Source organism: Peromyscus maniculatus, chromosome 1 (genome assembly GCF_049852395.1).
Source record: "Peromyscus maniculatus bairdii isolate BWxNUB_F1_BW_parent chromosome 1, HU_Pman_BW_mat_3.1, whole genome shotgun sequence".
Lineage (NCBI taxonomy): Eukaryota > Metazoa > Chordata > Mammalia > Rodentia > Cricetidae > Peromyscus > Peromyscus maniculatus.
In genome coordinates, this window is record NC_134852.1 from 42116981 (window position 1) to 42122455 (window position 5475).

At 46.9% G+C, this 5475-nt stretch overlaps 1 pseudogene; it reads right to left on the reverse strand.

Annotated features, from left to right (window-relative positions):
• Positions 1-3192: 3192 nt before the first annotated feature.
• On the reverse strand, positions 3193-4792 carry LOC102910548 (lysine-rich nucleolar protein 1 pseudogene; annotated as a pseudogene).
• Positions 4793-5475: the final 683 nt, after the last annotated feature.

A 5475-nucleotide genomic window follows, 5' to 3' on the forward strand; every position in this document is an offset into this window, starting at 1 on the left:
GGATGCTTGCCTGGCATGCACAAGGCAGGCCCACATAAACCAAGTGTGGTGGTACACCTATAATCCCAGTACTAAGGAGGTACACAGGAGGATCAAGAATTCAAGGTCCTCGGCTACATGTTTGAGGGCAGTCTGGAATAAATGAGCCAGTCTGAAAAACAAAAATAAAAAACTAGGTGCTGGAGAATGCCTCTTGTGCTGTGAACGAACACCAGAACCCAGAAAGAATGGTGGAATCCACCTCAAGGCTGCCTGGACAGCACCAACATGGGCCCATAGGATTCCCAGTGCTCCTTTGTTAACTTCAGCTTAGGCATTAGGCATTAATTAGGCATTAGGGACAAACACCCAGGGCCAGAATCCTGTTGCTGACTGGAGCAGTTTCCCTGACTCACTGACGGGCTGGCCTCTGAAAACCCATTGGCATGGGATGGCATCTATTCCCCTTAGGAAGGACATACAATGAAGAGACTTTTAGGAAATGAAAAACAGGGCCATGTCCTTAGTTCCTGGTTCTTGCTACTCTAACAAATTACATGCACAGTGGCTTCTTGTGGTTTTTAACCATCTGACAATTGTTGGTCACAACTCACTGGTCCCTCTGGGCTAGGTCAAGGTCAACAAAATTAAGTTCCTTTGTGGGTGCTCTGGCAGAAGTGTTGCACAGCTTCTAAAGGCTGCTCATGTTCCTGGCTTGTGGCCTTTTCCTTCCCAAGTGGCAGTCTGTGGCTTCCAAGTCTCTTCCACACTGACTCTTCTGCCACTTTCTGGTTAAGGAATTTTGTGAAGTGTGTACTCAGGTAATCCAGGATCTTATTTCAAATTCATCTGACTAGCAACCTTAATTCCATTCTGCCAAAAGGGTGAGGGTGCAGAGTGTTCTGCCTGCCACAACCTTAGTATGAAGCTTGCAGAGCTGAGTGCATCCCCTCCTCTAGGGGACAACTGTGTAGTCAGGAGATACTTTAGACAGGTCAGTCAGGGTGTAAAAAGGTAGCCTCAGGGGAAGGCCTCATGGACCCAAGTAGAGACTGCACAGAAATCAGCTCAAGAACAGAGTGGTAGGAACCATGAGATTTTGAGTGTCTGTGGACAAGGACATTTCTATGGAGTAACAGTAAGTGGTGAGAAATGCCTGAGAGAGAGACAGCCAAGTTCAAGGTCTATGTTGGGTCACTGACCTCCCACATTCACATGTGGACATCATACAGAAGACTGAAGTTCTGGGCAAGGGACAGGACATGGAAAGAAGAGGTAGGGCAGCTCAAGCCACTGTGCTGCCTAGACTCCTGGACAGGAGCCTAGTTAAAAGCAGCACAGCTGTTCAGTGCCCACACTTGCGAGAAGCTGAGATGAGGCTGGACTCCTCGAGGAGGCCTTACAGCCTTCTTTGCTTACAGACTCCAATTCTTGTTCATAGAGAAAGGTGAGCAAATGGAGCACCTAAGCCAGTGCCGAGACACCAAGCTACAAGTTCAAGTCCTTCAGCACATGTGGCAGGGAAGGGAAAGATCTGGCCCTCACATTTTGATGAGTTACCAAGGTGTGCATGGCATGAGATGGCAACCCATCTATCCTCTACCACCCAAGAGATGGCTATGTGCAAGTTTTTGATGAGCTAAGGCACGCTCAAACTGGAGTGTGACCTCTTGGGAACACGAACTACTGGAGTCACACAGCTAGTTCCCAGTGCTGGTTGATCAAGGCCAGAAGAAATTTATCTAAAGCAGTGATTCTCAAACTTTGTCATGCTGTGACCCTTCAGTACAGTTTCTCATGTTGTGATGACCCCCAACCACAGTTACTTTGTTGCTACTTCATAACTGTAAATTTGCTGTTATGAATTGTAAACGTAAATATCTGATATGAGAGGCATGTAGGGGTCATGACCCATAGATTGAAAAACACTGATCTAGAGGTTGATTCAAATTTGGAATTCTGCCCCCTGAGAATGAAGGTGGCCACTTTTTTGTATCTTGAGGTTAAATCTATGAAAGACTGAGGGAAGTGGCTAGTCTTTGCTAGCAGACATATCTGTAGGATGTGACATGGCCCATGCCGACGGGTGGGGCAGGGTGGAGTAGAGGCAACTGCTTCAGGCAGTCTCACCATTGCTGCCCATGTGGTAGTACTGAACACCTCATCCTCTCCCTAGCTGGCCTGAGAGGCATCTCCCTTACCAAAGGGGCCGATACAGAAACAACCACACCGAACTGAATGAAGTCATAAAAGGTTTCCTAAGGGACTGCTGGAAGTTTCTTTGGCCATAAAAAGGGTTTTCTCCCAACTCTGAAATACTCTGGGGCATTTGCAGCCTGAAATCAGTCATTTCTGCCATATTCCCACGAGCTCAATTACATAAACGCTGAGGATGGAGCCGGAAGAATGAATGTCCTGGATGAGTACAGCATCAATCCCTCTACTCCCCAAACCCGTGGCTAGACCAGGGAGATCAAACCTGCAATGGGATGTCTGTGTGAGGTGCCAGGCCAAGAGATAGGAAGATGTCCTTATGTGAGCCTCAATGCCAGACTGCTGAAAGGTAGAAGAGAAAGTCAGGTCACGTAGATCTCTGAACCTTAAGCTCCCTGAAGACTGCTGTGTGGCTCAGGGTGGGGACGGTCCCCACAGCAGATGAAGGAACTTCTTCTCCATTCCTCCTTACATTTGACTTCACACAAGATGTCCAAGGTTGTCTGTCCCGTGAACACAATGCTGACTCTGCCAGGGTCCACATGCAAGATTCCCTGCTGTTCAATGTCCTGTCTGAGGTGAAGTCAATGCACAGGCCCGTCAGGTCCAAGCACAGCACTCCAAAGGAAGGATGACAGCAGAAAAGCAGCCAGTGCAGACGTGTATCTCCCACAGAGAAGAAGCTCTGCCACATCTGCCTGGTGCACCTCCCTGGCCTCCTGATGAGGACAAAAGGAAACAAACTTCTTGGTCCCCATGGAAGACACAGCACAATGCTTGCTTTCTCCATTCACTGATCATTGGTGATGCTGGGTGATGTACTCTTGGTGGCACTTAATGGAAGGTGACTCTGGGCAATTTTATTACTTTATCCCTGAACTTAACTTTCAGCATCTAGAAGATGGAGAGGAGAATAGCACCCATTCCATAATTAGGTTTAAAGAAAAACACTTTAGTCAGGGCGCTGCATATGTCAACAACGGCTAGCAACTATTACTTAAAACACTTTCACCCAAAGAGATGGAAGGTTTAATATAGAAAATAGGAGATTTTAGCCACTGGTACTGGCTCCTGACACACAAGCAGCTTCCACCTGCTTATCCAAAACTCATCGTAAGTGGTCCTCAATTATCTGCAGGTGATTAATTCAGACCAACTTGGCAGATGCAAAACTGATCAAGAACAGGAACAGAACAAAAAAGTTTAATCTTGCAACTTGATAGACTTGGAGGCGTTATGGTCAATGTAGAAGACCTTGCGGGCCTCATAGGAGAAGCCCAGGCCAGTCCCATGATTGTACTTCCAGCTCATGGCCCGGTCATAGTCCTGCTGGAGATTCTGCTGGAGCATGTCTGAAGACTTCTTGTCCAGGTCCATGTTGGACCTGCTAGACATGCTGGGAGGACGGCTGAATGATGGGGAAAGATGCTTAAAGCCACCCATAAGCTTCAGGAATTTCAGCTTCTGTTCTTCGTTTTTCAAAGCCAGCAGTGTCCCACTGGCCAAACTGGGTTCCCGTACACTTCTTGGGTTCTGAAGCCTCTGTCTTGCCCGACTCATGATCAATCTCTTCTTGCAAGGCCTCCCGCCTCACCTGATCTATGCAGGCCTCATCAATGTTGCCTTTTTTTCCAGTACCACCTCCAGGTCTGTGTCCGACTCCTCTTCTTCCTCCTGCCCAGAGTCTTCCTTTACTTCACTCTCTTTCCTCTTCTTTTTCCTCCTTCTCACAGCCAGCCCTTCACCATCCGGCTGGTCCACCTTTTTCTTGGGTTTGCCTTTCTTCCCAGAGGCCTTTGGGCTGTCTATAGGGATATAGTCCAAAGCTTCACTTCTGACTGACTTCTTACTTCCTTTCTTCAGGCCGTTCTCCATGGAGAGCTTGGAGTGGACTGGGAGGATATCTCCCTCTTGGTGGCTCTTCTTCTTCTTCTTCATGCTGTGCTCTCTGGATCTCCCCTGTTTCCTTTTGTGCCCCAAGGCTGCCTGCTCCCCGGCCTCTGCCCACTCTGAGCATGGGTGCAGAGCATCCCCAGTCTCACAGAGCCAAGGGTCCTGGGGAGGAAAGGCTTCAGTGTTCAGAACCTTTTTTTCTTTCCTGTGTTTTTTGGACTTCTTACCAGCTTTGCTTACCTTTTCAGCATGCTTGGCGTCTAGGGAGGTCTTCAACCCTGAGCACCGGGAGGTAGCCTGTGGTAAGGACTTCCTCTTCTTCTTTTTCTTCTCTCCACTGAGGCATTCTGTTGACTGCTCACGGACCTGCCTTTTAGGGCCGGGGGACTTTTTCCATCCTGCTCCTGTGGCCTCAGACTCCAGGAGCTCCCCCAAGTGAGCACTAGGGGACTTTTTTTTCTTCTTTCTCTTGCCCAGTGGCATCTCAGAGACCTGCCCTTCACCCACATTGTTAGAGGGGGATGTGGCCCTTGGAGGAGAGCCATCGACAAAATAATCATTACTGTTTAAGACTGAGTATTGAGTCTCTGGATCTGTGACCTCTGCAGCCACCTTCTTTTCTTCTTCTTTTTCTTCTTCTCTGGGAGCTGGGGACCCAGGTCTACTTTCTGAGTCGTGGTAACCATTCCTGGTCCACCCACTGGCCAGGCCTCGTAACTGTGTTTTTTTTTTCATTTTTGTTTTATCCTTTTCTTTTAATTAGAAAGCTTTTCTTGTTTTTTATTTTCTTTTTTGTTTTTGCATTTTATTTATTTATTTATGTGGGGGTACACATATATGCACTTATAGAGTTCAGAGAATAACTTGTGACAATTGTTCTTTTTTTCTACCATGTGAGTGCCCATCAGGTTTGGCTGTAGGTTCCTTTACCCACTGAATGAACTCATTGGCCAAGTTTTCTTCTTTAACCTTTTTTTTTTAAATGCAGTGTATATATTGTATATGTGTGTGGCCAGAGAAGGATGTTGAGTATCATATTCTATGACACACCTGCTTTATTCCCTTGGGACAAAGTCTCTCACTAAACCTAAAGTAAGGCTGGCAGCTAGTCAACCCCAGTGATTCCCTTATCTCTCCCATAGCCCCCAACATTCTTATGTGGGTACTAGAGATTCAGAGTCAGGGTCTTATACTTGGGAATTCATCTTTACTCTTTGATCAATCTCTCTAGCTCCTTTTTGAATTTTTTGGAACTCATTAAATAGCTTTAAACTTGTTGCAGTCTTCCTGCTACGCCTTTCAACTCTGTAATTCTGTGCCACTCTGTCTGGTGTTGATACTGTTTTAATGCACATTTGGAATGTGACAAAAAGATTATATCCCATAGCT